Source organism: Mycteria americana, chromosome 10 (genome assembly GCF_035582795.1).
Source record: "Mycteria americana isolate JAX WOST 10 ecotype Jacksonville Zoo and Gardens chromosome 10, USCA_MyAme_1.0, whole genome shotgun sequence".
NCBI lineage: Eukaryota > Metazoa > Chordata > Aves > Ciconiiformes > Ciconiidae > Mycteria > Mycteria americana.
The window spans coordinates 6612197-6628816 of NC_134374.1; the positions used below are offsets into that span (position 1 = coordinate 6612197).

General features: G+C 44.8%; 1 protein-coding gene across 4 annotated transcripts in view; it reads left to right on the plus strand.

Moving 5' to 3' along the window:
- Positions 1-2469: 2469 nt before the first annotated feature.
- The window catches only part of STAG2 (STAG2 cohesin complex component), an 83138-nt gene continuing 68987 nt past the window's right edge, over positions 2470-16620 (plus strand). For all 4 annotated transcript variants that reach the window (XM_075512733.1, XM_075512732.1, XM_075512730.1 and 1 more), the window contains exon 1: positions 2470-2611. The gene's annotated coding sequence lies outside the window, so the exon portion shown is untranslated. The remainder of the gene's footprint in view (positions 2612-16620) is intronic.

A 16620-nucleotide genomic window follows, 5' to 3' on the forward strand; every position in this document is an offset into this window, starting at 1 on the left:
GAACTCTCTGCCGTGGTATTGTCAGCACTTGCACACTCATTCCTTCAAAAAAAACCACCCTAAAAACTATGTCACGTTTTCTTCTGTTAAACACATTTACCTAGAAAATCTCAGCTATGAGGTCAAGTGTGAACTACAGTGTTTTTGGAATAGACCAAATATCTGACGCACGTGCCAATACGTGGATTTTATGCACAGCTGACTCTGAGGCTGCCTCAGTTTTGTGCTTCTGCCAGCTCTCGCAGGAGACTGCTATAATCTTACAAAAGTTTTGGATTTGAGTTGTAATAGGAGTAGCCCTATTGTATCTCGATACATTACTGGAATTCCGTGTGCAGGCAAAATGTTAGTTTTGGAAGTGTGTAGTTTATTTTCATGGAAAAGTTGTCTATCTGGCAGCTGTCAGAAGCTGACTTTGTATGGGGAAGGCACAAATGGATCCAGCTCCTTTCCATCTATTTCTGTGTGTAATTTAACAACCATATATATAATGGGCAAGTTTAAAACTTACCAGAAGTCTGAGGTTTTTTTTTTTTTTTTTTAACAGATTATCTTTTATTCACAATTCTTCTACAACTTCCACACAGACATTAACAGATTCACATTAAAGATCAGCATCTGTAGCTGTAACTGAAACCTTGAACATGGTTTTATGACTAGGCGTTCAGGATTCTATTTTAAAGCGTTCCCTAAAAGGGAATCTTTCTCCTAATTTTCTTACTTTTTCCCCAACCTTGACAGGAGGTGAAAAAACATTGTGGAACGTGAATTCAAGCTATAGAATATAATTTATTTTTGTAAGTCTGTCTCGAGTACCAACTGACAGATTATATCTAGAATTGCTAGGTGACATCAACTCATACCACACTAGTTTTTTTATTTTAAACGCTCCTTATCTGATCACAGTTTCCATTGTAAGTGTCATTTGCTCTGAGATGCCTCATCTTAGTTTTGAAAAGACTGGAACTGATGGATACTCTTCTCTTAAGTGTCCTGCCTTTGTTAGGCAGGTAAGCAGAGTAACTCAGCTTAGTGCCTGCTTAGTTATGCTAACCCTCTCCCCAAAATTAAAAGTAGATAAACACAAGAGGATGAGTGGAGACTAATTACCAGGACAAAACTATTCTTGTGCTGACTAATCTAACTATAAGCTTATGTGCAACTACTCAGTATGAGTAATGTGCTTAGCATTACACAATACAGAGAAAAAAAATGTAGAAGGAACTAATGAATTGCGTGTTTAGAAAAATAAGCACCCCAAATTTTATATCTGGTTACTTTAAGTATTCTGTACTGCTTATATGCCATCATTTCAGGTTCGTATGACTCTTCATGCAGGGAGAAGAAAGGAATCGCACTCCGAGCCTAGGAGCAAATGCCAATTTAAACTGGGAACGCACTTGGTGATGGGCAGAAGCGGAAAACGTTTCAGGAGAACGCTCCTAACCGCCAGAAATACGACCCCCGCCAGCGGACATCATTGCTTCTGTTTGTACCGCCACGCAAGCTTGGAGTTCTGAAGTTCTCTCTCCCTGCATCCATGTGGGCAACTGTAAATTTATCTTCAAAAACCATAGGCTCCCTTGCGCACAACTTTGCTTCCTGAACGCAAAATGAATGAAGACACGGCAGATCAGCTGTGCCCGGCTCTGCAAAGGCGGCGGCGGCGGCTCGGGGCTGGCGCGGAGCTCGGCCCGGGAGCCGGCAGCCCCGCGGCGCGGCCCGCTCGCCTCTGCTGCAGCCAGCTCCTGCCTTTGGCCGCCTGCAGCTCACGGCCCCGGTTAGCGAGGACAAACTGCGAGCGGGTAGTGGATTACTTCTAGAACGACTGAACTTTGCCTCAGCTGCACCATTATTTTCTAATTACTTCTGTGTTGCAACGGGGAAGGGCACCAGGCCCCGCGTCTGCGTGTGCTGCGGCGAGGCCGGGCGCGTCCCTCCGGCTCCCCTCAGGCCGGGGCAGCGCCGTGCCGCAGCTCTCCTTTTTAGGCTGTCCTCGTGTTTCGGTTACCCGATCCTGCCCCGCGAGCGAAGCCAGCAGCTGGGCCTCTTCCGCCGGCCGCGCACGCAGGAGCCCGGGCCCACACCGCCTGGGAGGCCGCCGCCTCGCCCCGCCAAGCCTGGCGGCGGCCCGGCCCCGCTCAGCCCCAGGCGGTCCCGTCCCGTCCCGTCCCGCTGCCTCCGCCCGGCCCCGCGTACCCCCGCGCCGCCGCCGAGCCCCGCGCTCGCGAGCCGGCGGGGGCGGCGGAGAGACCGGGCAGCGCACGCATGCGCGGCACCTTGTTTACCCCGCTCGGCGCGGCCCTGCCGCGGCCGGCCGGCAGGTGTCGCCCCACGCCCAGGAGAGCGGGCCTCGCTCGGTGGCCGCCAGGTGGCGCCTGCGCCCTCCATTCGCTCGCGAGCCGCCGAGCAGCGAACACCCCAAACAATCCCCAGCGCCGCCGCCAAATTAAATAACCTGCCCGCGCCCCGCGCCCTCCCCAGAGCCCCCCTCCGCGGCCAAGTCTCCGGGCCGGGCCGGGCCGGGCGCGCAACCGGCAGCCGGGCCGGGGATATAGGAGCGGAGCTACGAGCCTGGGCCTCCTCGCTGCCTACGCCGACACTGGGCAAGGTAAGTTAGAAAATGGCGGCGAAGCTTCTGGAAGTTTGGAGGGGGGACTCGGGATCGCGGTGCGTGGCTGCGGAGAGAGGCCGGGACGGGGCCCGCCGTTCCCGGGCCTGCGGGGACGGCGCGGGGCGCTAGGCCGGCGGGCCACAGGGACTCCGCGCAGCCAAGATGGAGGACGGCGGGGCCGAGCCGCGAAAACACTCCAGCCCCCCGCTTCCCCACCCCCCCTTCCCAGCGCGCCTCGGTGGGGAGGGGGGACGCGGGCGGGAGCGCGAGTGAGAGAGCGAGAGGGCGCCGAAAGCGGCCCCCGCTGCCCGCTCGGAGCCCCGTTCCTTCTCCCTAGAGCCGGCCGCGGGCAGGCTGGGCCCAGCGCTCGGCGAGCTAAAATGGAGAACCACCTTCTCCTCCTCCTCCTCCCCCCTTCTCCCGAGCCGAGCAGGGGCTGCTGGCAAGATGGAGGACTCGGGCATTGTGTGTGTGGGGGGTGTGTGTGTGGGCAAGCCGAGCTGGGCCGCCCGGGGGGTGGGGAGGGACGGGAAGAGGGGTCGGAGCCGCTGCGGACGGAGCGGGCCGCGCTCGGGGGGGGGGGGAGAGCGCTGGGCCGCGCGGCGCGCAGGAGAAAATGGTGGGGCGGCTGCCGGTGCCCCGGGGTGGAGTGTCGGAGGAGGCCGGGGAGAAGGGACTCCCACCCCTGACAGCGCTCCCCCTCCTTCCCGCCGCCCAGCAGCTGAGCTCTTCCTGCCAGCCCGCTCCTGGCGGCTTCCCCGTGGAGGGAAGTGCCGAGGGATCGGGGTTTCTCTCCTCCGTCTCTCTTCCCCGGCTCGGCCGAGCCGGGGCAACTCCGGCCGCCTCTTCCCGAGTGACTGGGCTGGAGGACTGGCGAGAGCGAGTTCCCTCGGCCCAAAGTGAGGACGTGGGGACTGACCTGCGCCTTCCCCCCCCCCCCCGCCTCCCTTCATTGCCTTCTCCGAAAGAGCTGGCACCCCCCCCACCCCCCCCCGGCGCCCAGCTCGGGGAAGGCCTTTGTGGGGCGAGTTTTCCCCTCCGAGTGACTTTGGGCGAGCTCTTCGGTGGCTGCCCGCGAAGAGGAAGAGTTGTGGCAGTTTCCGTTCGGCTTTCTTTATTTTTTTTTTTTATAAAGAAAGGGTGCTTGCCAACTTGTGCCGGGGACGCCCGATGCCGGGAACCGCGTGTTGCAGGAACCCCGCTGGGCTCTCGCCGGCCCGGGGGGGGGGGAGGGAGGAGGAGGAGGAAGAAGAAGAATGCTTCTTACTGGGGGGTTTTGGCGCCACTTTTGTTTTAGATAGTGCTCCTCTGCCCCCTCCTCCTCGGCACGCACTGAACTGAGCTGAACCCTGCCCAGGTAGGAGGCGAGAGCTTTCCTGGTGTTTCTCTTTTCTGGGCGCTTATTTTCTCTACACGGATTTAAAAAAAAAACCCAAACAACATATATAGAGTTGTTGCTGTGGTTAGGGAGTTGGAGGGACAAGGGAGGAGGAGGAGAGCGGCGGCAGATGGCTGGGCTGGGAGGCCCTGCTTTTAGGGTATTCCTCTGTCCCTGCCTGAGCGCATCCCTGGTGCCTGGGTGTGCTGGCTTTGGGTGCCTGCACCCCTCTTCTCCCCGCCGCTGTGCCTCCATGCCTGCCTCTGTCGCCGGTAGCGTTGTACAGTCCGTCTGTCCCGTGGAAATCCGGGACCGACCGACCTCAATTTTTTTGTTGTTGTTCTCACCCCCGAGGACGGGGAGCGAAGGCGCTCGGCTCCCTCTTTCGCTGCTTTTTATTTCTTGTACTGCCCCGGCTGGGCTCTTGCTGTTGTTGCCTTCCCACGGGATGCGGTGTTCGGAGTTAACACAAAGTTTCAATACCCGCCGAGTCCGGTGCTGTAGTTACTGTGGTGGGGGTTTTTTTTTGGTATTTTTTTTTTTTTAATTACTTTTTGGCAGCCCGGGTAATACTGCTGCCGCCCCCCCCCTCCCCGCCCGCGCTTCCCGTGTGCTCCCCGCAGCCACACCCTGGCGTGTCCGGTCTCATTAGGCGCCTTATCGCCGAGTGACCCCGCGCTTTCCCTCTCGTCCCCCGGCAGGAGCGTGCGTCCCGGCCGGCCGCAGCAGGAGTGCCCGGAGGTAACCCGGGGCGGCCGAGGCCGCGCTGCGCCCCGCTGCCGTGCCCCTCGGCGGGGCGAGGAGGGGCCATGGCAGCGCGGCGGCCCGTGCCGGGGGCGGGGAGTCGGGTTACCGAAGTGCGTCACGCGCGGCCCCGCCGGGGCCTGGGCCGCCGCCGCGCCCGCCTGCCTCCGCCCGCCGCCCATTGGCCAGCGCCCGGGCGGGAGGCGGCGGCTTCCTCCCGCGCCCCGCGGCGGGCAGCCCGGCCGGGCGCCTCCGGCGGGCCCCGTCGCCGCGCTCTCGGCGGGGATGTCGTTTGTCCCGAGAGAAGCGGGGCCCTCGCGGCTGGCGCTGCCCGAGGTGCGTTCGGGCGCCGCTGCTTCGGAAAGCTGGCGGCGGCGCGGAGGTCACCCCGTGGAAGCCGCTTCCACGTCTTCCCGGTTCTGTTGGGTTTTGCTGAAACGGAAGGGGAGGAAAACGCCTTTTGGATCGCTTCCCTCCAAGCCGTTGTAGGAGCGTTTTTATGCTGCCTGGGAGTTGTGTTCGGTCCTGTTCTAAATGACCAGAAACTAGAGTTCCTAGCATTTCCTACAGTAAGGTGTTCTCCAAGCATGGGTCTCGCTGTTAACTCTTGGCGATTCAGTCGCGATTGGCAATTGAGGACTTCTTTCTCGTTTATAATGCTTGGCCATTTGAAACAACTTTTTCCCCCTTTCTCTTTTCTTTTCCCTAAATCCATTATTTATCCATGTACTTATTCCTGGAGTGTTTATCTGGTGTGGAACTGTCCAGGACTCACAAAATACCCATGTGCAGGCTGGTTGGTATGTGCAGGTAAATAAATACCACGCGTGATTGTGCAATCGACAGACATTGATCTCTGTCTTCTTGGCATTACTTGCTCATTATCCTCAACTCTTAATTTTGCGGTTAAATCTTGGTGGTGCTCAGTGGCAAAATCACAGTGCCACAATGGATCTTCTGTGGGGCTCTTTGCTGGGTAACACTGTTTCTTTTCTCTTATAACCATGATAACAGTTCGTTAGGAAATGAAACAAGGTGTGAGAAGGCAGCTGCCATGCTGTTAGCGTAAACCTTCATCTTTTTGCTGCTTTCAGCCCTGGAGCTGAATGGGGTGGAATCCCCATACCCTTCTGATTAAACAAACACAGACTAAGAAAGCTTCAAAGTTATACAAAGGAGAAAAATATGAATTACTTCCCATCGCTAACAGACAGATCTTGCTCCGTAACCGATGGGGGCTCATGTGGGTCCTTCTTAGCAAAACCAATGACGTTTTATGGTGTCATCTACAGGTGGGTTTTATGCAACCTGTGAGAGATATCCCTGAATTTCTGTTGCTATTGTTTGTATTATGTTAACTGTGGTAAACTTAATGTTGGGTGTAGTATAAGCTTACATTCAAAGAAAAAAAGCCAGACATGGAACTGGGGGATGGGAGAGACTCATTAACTTTCCTATGGAACTTCCTAGCGCTCAGCTATCTCCCAAGTTATGTACTTGGGCCAGAGTTATGTTTTTGGAGCTTTTTCATCCATTTACAGTTTTGGGAAGATAATACTGAGCAAAGTCAATAAGCAATGTAAGGGTTTGTTAAGCTTGTATTTAAAAAGACTAGTTAAAATTTATGTACGGATCTTTTCTTTTAGACATGAATTCTTGATGTTTTGCAACCAAAAGCTGAAATTATTGGTTTAAGTTGGTTCAAATTAAAGATGCTGTGATATTTTAATTTACTTTTAAAAAATGGATTCTGTGAAATGACAAAAAATTGGTAGGTTCATAGCTTATTAAAATATTTGGTTTAAAAATGCACTTGAAGAGCATTCCAATTCTAAAATGGGAGTATTCAATTAGCTGGCTGTTACTCTAACTCAAATTCCATAAATATATCACATTCCAGCTTTATGTGTTAAAGCCTTTAAAGGCATAGATGTGCGGAATGAAATAATTTCCACTTGGAGGGAGTGTAAATACAATTGTCAGTTAAATGCTCTCTTTATTCTTGTTTTGTTTCAGTATAACTTATCAAGAGCAACTGAATTATTTTTAAAAAAAATAATGTAGACAGCTTCTCTTGAATATTACATGCTATCATTACATGTCTCCTGTAGAAAATAGCTGCAGGCAACAAACCACTTGAAAGTGCATGCTCTTGTTGGTGGGAGCAACTGGATTAGACTTAGTCAAATCATGAAATAATGTTAGCACATCGGAGCATTATGAACTTTTTAAAATTAGATTGCTCTTTGTCACTTACGGTTCAAATTTAGAATGATTTGAGAGTCCTCATTTGTCATTTTCATTTCTGGTGTTACTGTCTCGGTTGTTTTCCTGCAGGTAAATATTATAGGAGAGATTAGGTTTTCTGGAATTTGCATGCCAGCGTAAACAGGTTGTATGTTTTACAGAAACCTTAAACACTTTGGTTGCTTATTTTCACCAGATGAATCCCCAAAAGTAAGCAAATATTTCTGCTGGTTACTTATGCTTCTTGGTTGTGTTACTGGAATGCTGTGTTTTCTCAAATAAGATGAGGTTTTGAACTCAGTGTGATGTCTGCTTACAGTGTGACCAGTTCTTCTCTGATTAGTTTGAAAACTTAGGAGAATATTGTAGGTGTGAATTTCCAGAATGGTGCTGTTGGTTTTTGGTGGTGGGTTTGGGTGTGTTTTGTTTTGTGTTTTGGGGTTTTTTTGTGGTTGGTTTTTTTTTTTGTGTGTGTGTCTGTGTGGGGGTGAGGAATTAAGAAAACACACTGGAAAAGGAATGTGTTGTAGATTGTGTCTCTGTCAGCTAGATGCTAGAATTTCCAAGAGCTTTATCTGCTTCAGTAATTGTCTTGTAATGGAAAGAAGTGATTGATAGCAACCATCAACATACCAGTTTAATATTCTTAAATAAGCTCTGCTCACTTTCTCAGTATCACTTAAAACACTCACATTCTGAAAACTTCAGCTTCTGTATATGAGGATCATTGACAAGAAGAGAGAATGAAGTCATAACTTAGTCCTTGGGAAACTGGGGTGAGCAGGGAAATGGAGTTTTAGGTTGGAAAATAGGAAGCTTGTACACAACAAATCTATGGAGGAATGGAAAGAGCTCTTTTCCGTATGCATCACAAAAACTTAAATGGAGATGTATAGGCTTACTGCACTGGTTTAGATTCAACGCCATCCAACGCTTTAGATCATCTCCACTTTTAAAGTCAAAGGGTAAGTAAAAATGGCAATTCTTCATGGTCCCATAGCTCTTCTGTCAGTGACCCTGGCAGTCCTGCGGTTTGATCTGCTCTGATCCTCCTCCTGCCTCCTGACCCTTCTGTCCTCTTGGCCATGGACAGAGGTGGACCTAAATGGGCCTACGGGCAGATTAAACGTCCTGGTTAAGAGATTAGAGTCCTTCCCGCCAGGAAGGAGTCTGTAGCGTGCCGAGTTACTCGCCGCGGTCTGTTCAGGTTTGGGCTCCTTCTGGAGCCAGACCTGGCTCGGCCGGGTGGGTGGGTCGGTCGGTCGCGGCTGAACATGGCCCCGGGTCGCCCTGTCGCACCGGCCGCCCCTGCACCCCAGAGGGCGCTGCCGAGGTCGTGGAAGGGTCCTCGTGGGAAAGCCGCGCTTGGAGGGCTGTCTGTGAAGGTTGGAAGACTTGGAGTTTTGTTCCGGTAAAGGAAATTTGGGAGGGAGAACCTTTAGGTAACCTTTGCAGTATTATGTTGGCATAACTGGTGCTCTTGCCTCTAGCATTTGTTTTTTCTAAAAGACTGCTTTCTGGAGTAAACCAGTTAAACTCTTCCACCATTCTGTGAACAGATTTCATGGTTGAAGATTAGCCCAGTGACTTCAGTTGGCTTTTTATATTAGAAAAAAAAATCTGCTTTCAAAAAGTTGTGTATCTTTGTGGTTTAAGGGTAAGCCTTGAAATCCAGTATGACTTTTAACAAGGTCAGATGTTTACTTATGAGTGGTACAGTGAAAACTTCTGTTTTGAGAGTTGGAGATTAAAAATGTACTTTTAACTGTCTGTTTTAATTATAATTTATTTTCATTAAGTTTTCTCATGTTGCAGTTCATAATTACCTGGTGAAGTTGGATATGGGTTTTTTTGGAGAGTAAATACAAAGTAAGGGAAACTTCTGAAGGTGGCCCTCATTTAGATCACCACAGACAAATGTAGGGCTAATGCGGACTTGTTCAAGTTGGGAAGCTTGAGGGACTGTTGTCTGACTGGCTTCTGTCTTGAAGATGTTGTTTCACTGTTCAGGTATCAACACAAAAACTGTGTTCTCTTTTCTTGGTCCTCTCAGTTTGATGGCTGGGATCACTAAGACTAGACCAGAGTCCTAAATTTGATGGGTTATGCCATTGCAGTATTTTACAGTATACACTATCCCTTTTTAGTGTCTCTCTATCTCCAAGCGTTGCACTATTAAGAAAATTTCAGATCTGTGAGATCTTGGGTAGAGAAGAAGGTAAAGTGAGAAGATTCTTTTCTTTCACTTCACAAACATTTTCCCTCAACTGGTCATATCTGAGGAGAGATCTGGCACCCAATTTCGGAGATAGGGATGTGGGAAAATTTGATCCCCCAAGGTACCCCCTTGGCTTTCATGTAACGGTTAGCTTTTTCTAGCCTTTACTGGCTACAGGTACACACTTTGTGTCCAGGTATGTACTTTATTATTGTCTATTCTGTACAGTTTTAAAATTGTGTAACTAGCTATAACTTCCCCTTCTGGAGGGCTTATTTTTGTAAAAGAATATAATGAGAAGAGTAAGTAGATGTAAGAAGAATGGCATATATTGGAGGGTATGTTGTGATCTGTGATTGCGAAGTCAGTCACAATACCTACCCAAAAACGAGTATGTAGAGATGAGAGTGTGTGTTGGTTGGTTTGATTTTTTTTTTTTTTTTTTTTTTAGGTAGATGAATGTTTTATTTTCTTATGGCTCTGAATCTGATGGCTTATTAGTCCTGCCCTTACACAACCTTTTACACATTTTACTTTTCTATGCTTTTATTTCAGTAAAGGTTAGTCATTGGATTAGAGCAAGGGAGTATCATGGAACTAGAGTGGAACTAGAAGTCAGTGGAAAAATATTTGTTTTCTGCAGCAGTTTTTTGTTAGTGCTTCTGTGTGGCTTCTAGGGAGGAAAGTATTTTTGCATCTGTTCCCATTGTTCTAGAGTTGATAGGGCAAGCCAATGACTCTTGCTTATATTTTGAAAAAGGTCTCAGATGGTGCGTGTTGCTGTGTAGTATGTATGTCTGCAATGGTCTAGATTGATAAGAATTATAGCTGGAGTCTGAATTTCAGGGTTTTATATTGGCAAAATAGTGAAGTCAAATATACTGACATTTCAGTAAGCACAAAACATTACCGAAACTACTGACCACTTAAAAAAGAAACAACAAACCTTAGGAATGCATGTTTTATTTAGTTGGGATTGCATTCCAAAATTGGCTTCAAGTTGCTGCTGAGGTTTGGTGAAATGCTGCTCAACTTCTGGCCAGTGAGTGAGCTTTGGGTGATCTGCAGGACAGCTAACCTTACCTGCAGGCTTCTGCCGAGTTTCTCCCTTCCCCAGTACAACCCCACTCCCACTGAGTGACAGGCATCATTTAGTGTACACACTTGTCAATTTGATGCTTCCTGGGAAGATGTGGTGATGTAGTACATGCAGTCGCATAGCAAAGAGGACTTAATGCAGTTATTTTCCTATTGCTTAATACATGTGATCTGCCTAGAAATAGATGAATATTTTTTATTTGGAGGTAATGTTGCAGTTCTTGGTTAGGGCTGAAATTGCATTTCTTTACTTAACATAGGATTTCAGCCTAAGTTTTATGAAATAATATCTTCCTCGCAGCATCTCGTCTGGGAAAAAAAGATTGACTTTTACTTTGTTTACAAATAAAAATAAGCTGTTCAGGATGAGGCTTTTCTGTCTTTCATGTAATTACCTATTATTGCTTTAGGTAAAACTCCCAGTTCATCCCTTAAGAAGGATCAACTCTGGAAATTTGGACCATATCAAGTCTTAGTAAGCAGATAATATGCAAGTAATATAATTGGCTGATTTTATTTATCAGAGTGTAATCTTCTAGCAGGCAGCGTTCAGTGTGAGGAGAGTTTGTATGGCATAGGGGTGTGAATATTGAAGATCTGTATTTTTTTTTTTTTATGTTACTTATCTTACTCTGGGCAATTGAATATATAGATAACTGAAGTTACTAAAAAAACAATAGAAGTAGTAAACATTAGGAATACAGTTTTGTAATTCCTGTAGCGTGCATTTGAGGTGTCTAGTTTTTAATTTGAAGGTGATTTATATGACATGGGTCCTGGAATAAGATATTTTTTATAGTTATGGATATAGCGGCCAACTAATTTAATTTGAGTAATAAGACGGTACATCCTGACCACTGGCAATACTTTTCATTTCACTTCTGATCTTCTTAGAAACAGAGAACTGATTAATTATGATGCTTTTTCCAGGGGAGAAAACTGGGGAAACTTGATAAAGATTTTTTTGTCAAAAGAGAATGACTGGTGGCTCCAGTCTACATATGGCAGTGCTATGCTGGTGGCAGACAAATAGGAAGTAGAATTGATACGGACTATTGTATCTTGATTTAGGGTAAAGAATACAATTTAAGTATAGTTGAAAAGGGAAGACTGTGATATTCATAATTTATTTTTAATAATGTTTTAATATTTTTATTTTTTAAAATTAAATTTTAATGAATTTAAAATTTAGTAATTTTAAATAATTTGTGATATTCATAAGTATTTTTAAAATTTTGTTATTTCGTACTATTTTGGGATGGGAACTATATTCTTACAGGAAAGTTCCAGTTTGGTGTGCTGCCATATACTGTTTTATCATTGTTTTATGTACCTGTTTGAAAACTATATCCAAAATACTGCCTTTTAACTCATAAAATAAAATAACACATAAAATAAAACATAAAATAAACATAACATAAAACATAAAATAAACATTAACACATAAAATAAAGCTTTGTATTGTGGATGGGCAGTTCCTTCCTAGAAGTGATGCCACAATGAAAAAATTGTGTTCTAGGTCACAGAATTGTATAGGAGGGAAAGACCCTCTGGAGGTCTACTCCAACCTCCTGCTTAAAGCTTGTCCAGTTAGACCAGGTTGCTCAGGAATTTGTCCAGTCAAGTTTCAAATATCTCAGAGGATGGAGTTTCCACAATCTCTCTAACAACCTGTTACTCTATTCTTATTGGAAGGTCTTTTTTTATTTCATGCCTTAAAGTAATCTTAAATTCCTATGAAGATTCATACCCTTCCACCTCCCAGTATATGTTTGGAAAGTATTCCTTGAGGATGGAGGCTTGGGAGGCTAATGACCTGGTTTAGAGCTGATTGTGGTTTTTATTAGGAATTATTGAAAAAGAGAGAGAGAGGTGAATGGCTAGAGAATGGCTTTTTGGTGCCTACTTTCCTCTTCCCTCTGGTCGCATTTACTGTCTTTATTCTGCTGCTGCTGTCCACGCTCAAGCTTCACTACTGTGTCTATGACAAGGTCTTGCAAATAAAAGTTCCTTTCCTAAGCATTTACCTGTTCACTTAAGTGTTATTCATACACCGATCAAAACAATTCTTCTTGCAGTTTTCATATTTAAGCAGTGATATTTTTATTCCTTCTCATAAGTATTATTTCTAGAAATCTACTGTTCATTTGAAACTATGGTAACCAGAAGGGAAAGCTGTACAAGTATCTCCCTTGCATCTGTGGTATAGGTCTGTTGTTATTTGCCTAATAAACGATTGGCCAAAAAAAGGTGAAACTGGCTTTTGCATATTGATTTACCAAACATAGAAATGGTTTATTCAGGCAAATACTTCAATGATAATGGAAAAAAAATGTTTGCTATTTTTCTGCATGTGCTGCTGGATTACATTTGTGTCTTCAATATTCCATGTTTAAGCTGATCTTGTTTTATTAAGTGGGCTTCCATTGGACTTACTTCGATAAGCTGTATTGTCAAAACTGACACATTTATATTGGTGTTTGTTTAATTTTTAAATGTTTATGAATTAAAAAGTATTGCTGATGTAGCAATGTGTGTGTGCTATATTATTACTCTACTGTGAAATAGAACAGATTTTGTAAACTAGAAGACCTGTGGCTTGGCAGTTGAAAAATAATCAGAAAAATCAGTCTTTAGGCATTTTATTTGTCTTGCTGCATTGCATTGTCTTTTTGGTTATACTGCTCAATTTCTATTCAGCAATGCAATGGTTTTATGAAAGTTAATAAAGTTGTGTACTTAGAGTATATTTTGTCTCAGAGCAGTAGTTGCTGCTAAGCAAACATTTTCAAAGGTGGCAAGACACAGGTTGTATGCGTCAGTACGATATAAAAATGTCAAAAACATTTTTAGAAACTTTCAGTTTGGTAGAAGGAAATACAGTAAGTCAGGCATTAACATTCTTCATATTCACCCCCAAATGCAGTAACAGTCTCTGTAAAACTGAATTACCAAGTTTTTTCCTTTTTGTTCCGAAGGGGTATAAACTATGTGAAGCATACCTTGCATTTAAAACTGGTTAGGGAAGTTTTGTGTACAGAGAGGACTTATGCATTCTTGCATAATCCTACAAATGGGCTTAGTCTTCCCCTGTCTCCAGTGAAGAGAAGCATGGGAAAATTCTAACAGTTCTTTTGGATACAAGATTGAGTCCATGTTCTTGGTAGCTTGGGGATTTGAGAAATTTACTGAAGTTCTTCAGTTCCTTTACAGTAAGGACTACTTGACAGTATATAAGGAATTAAGCATCCTAGAAGATGAAGTATGATTACCAGGATGAAGGAAAGTTTACCAAGGAAGATGAGAAAGATAGAAAAGTGTAAGAATATGTTGATGCTTACAGAACATACTTTTCAAATGGTTCTAGTGTCCAGTTGCATCACCTTCGCTTTTTTGTTTCTGTTGTGGAATATGTTGGCATGGAGTTATTAGCTACATAAAGTATAAATAACTGCTTTTATGTAAAATCTTAATCTTGGAATATGTTGTCCTGTCAGATGTGGAAGGTGCAAATGTTTGTCTTAAATGTTTGATAAAGGTAGGAATTGAAAAATTAATCATTAAAGCCTTTTGTGGGGGGGATCTGGAGGAGAGAAATCAAACTGGCAATCCATTGAAAATGGCAAGTTGTTTTCTACTATGAGGGTAGTTGGTGGAGAGACTAGTTACTTAACTGATGTGAAAGAACAGAATTGGGCAGTTATGTAACTGGAAGTAATTTTTGAACGTAATTCCACATGCAGAGTTTCCTCCCTCTTTCATAGTCTTCTTCCTTCCATACTACTGCTCTTCAAGCTACTGAAGATGTGTCTTCACCATGTAACTAGGCCAGTTCAGTGGCTAGCGGCCTCTAATAGGGGGGTCCTGTCTCTGTGTCCTGACCACATGCTTCTGTTGTTTGCCTTGTGCTTGTGTTTTCTGCCCATTTGAACCCCATAGGTGAACTGGTTTAAGGAGCTGAACTGTGAAGAAGAGTAGTTTTCTGTGGGTTAAATCTCTGTGGAGGCAAATGCGTGCTGCTTCTGTATGGAAAAGGATACAGGAGCTTTTGGCCAGTGAGAATGTAGAATTGAGGGGGACTGCCCCTTTCAGTAGTTTGTGTCGTATCAGTTGCCTGGTCCAACAGTGGTGGTAATGTTTTCCGTAACTGTAGGACCAGGAAAATAAAACTTTACTCCTGCTGTCGTCTGCTACTTTTCTACCTGATCTTACTCTTAAAAACCACTTGGGCGATATGCCAGTTCCAAAAGTAATCCTCTAATCTCTTGTAGTGATCTCCATTTTATCTTTTCATTTTCCGAAATGTTATGTAGTCTGTCATAGATCAATTAGAGCTCTGCAAGGAAATTCAGGACTGCTGTTGATTTGCATTAATTTATGCAGGCAGGAAGATCATGTAGATTTTTCTTTGGATTCAGTCTATGCGCTGGTTAGAAGTTGTGCAGGTGTTACTTGGGATGAGACGGAAGGGGTAAGAGAATATTTAGGAACGGTTATAGAAGAGTTTCCTCCCGTCAAGATTTTCTTCCAGCCTTAGCATGGTTAATCAGATGCTGTTGTCAAAACCCTGCTAGACCTCCTCCTTCAGTTGGATGCTTACCAGCCTGTTGTGGTTAGAGCTTATTATGAGCCTTTGCACTCTCAAGTTTTCCGTGGTTTATGGAAGCTGCAGTGCCAGTTCTATACGTGAGGTCTGTCTTCGGTCTTTTCACAGAATGTGGGCCATCCAGTGCAATGATCTTAATTCCCATCCCTCCCAACTCATCTCCCTCCTAGCTTCTGGGTTTTTGAGGGCATGCTGAGGCTACAGGTCTCATCTCCGGGAGTACCTGATAATTAAACCAGACATGCCCTTTTTAAATCTCATAAAATATTAATATTGTCCTTCAGAGATACTGAGAAATAGACCAAATAATGCCTGAACACATTGCCTGCCTCTCCTCTCTACCTCACTTTAGGCTCAGTTCAGAGCATTTTGTTTTCTTCCGCTCTTGGAAGGAAACTTGTAGAGTGTTTTTTACAACGTGGAATCCTCTGATTTTTTTTTTTTTTTTTCCCAACTAGCTAACATGATGCCAGCTTTCTTCTTTAGGTGTTCAGGAAGAGCTTTACTGTTGATTAATCAGAAACTACTGCATGGTGATGCATTGCTTAATTCCTCACCATTTTAGAATTTAGATTTTAAACCAGGAAACTAGTCTGCTCTAGGCAGAAGCTATGATTTGTTGAAAATAAGCTTCTATGTGAATAATCAAACTGACAGCTACGCTGTAGGCTGTGATTTTGCTTTGTGAAGTTGTAGTCTGGTCAGAAATACTAGACAACGGGAGAGGCATGTGTACAAAACTTTTGGAGTTTCATAGATCATTTTAGGTTGTACAGAGGATTATAGAGATTCGGGTTGTTCAGTATCCATTTATATAAGCCATGTTGAAACAGTAGTTACTTTTTTGGTGTTGAATTGTAGAAGGCAGTGAGCATGGCTAGTGGGCATTGGTTCTCCCCAGTTTTACAGGTGCTGCTTAGAAGGACTGTTGTGAATATAGCTGCAATTGCCTCTGAGCTCTCTCAGTTTCTCCTTACTGCTGTTGAAATGTTTCTGTGGGACTTCCCTGCTTGGAGGCATGCCAAAATGAGTGTGTGGGAAGACTTAATACTTGCTACTTACATGGCATTTTGTATGTTCAAAGTCTTCTGCAAATATTAACTAATCTTTATTTAACATTTGAGCTCGATTTCTGTCAGTATAAATCAGTAACAGCCAGTTATGACCCCTACTTTTTTTGATGTCAAAAGAATGAAATGCTGTAACTAGTGTAGTTAAGAATAATCTTTATCATCTTATTAACATACCATTTTTGTCACTCTACCCTTCTGGTTTAGTGGGGTGTAGAAAAAAGTTATGAATAGAGTATAGTAGTACTCTTCAGGAGGTCCGTGCGTTGTAGGATGCTGACTGCTGGAGAGAATGGCATTTCGTTCGTTTTGTGTGTGGTGTCTAGCTTTTCTGTGCTAGTTTTTTTTCCTGCTGTATTATGGTTTATTTCTTTCTAGTCTGGGGAACCGTAGCATACTCATAACAAGTAATGCTGTGAGAATGATGTTCATTCTGAGCTTGCTTCTTAAGAACTGTCTGTTATTCATCTTAAAATGTAGTCTTAAGTTGAAAATTATTTTAATTACTTGCTGTATACCTGTACTAAAAAGTTATTAAAGTTTTCCCTATCTGTGTTCTGGCATTATAAATGGTAGTTTTCAGTTAACTGATACTTATTAAATATAACTGGTATGACAAATTCATTAAGCTGTTAGTGTTTTGAT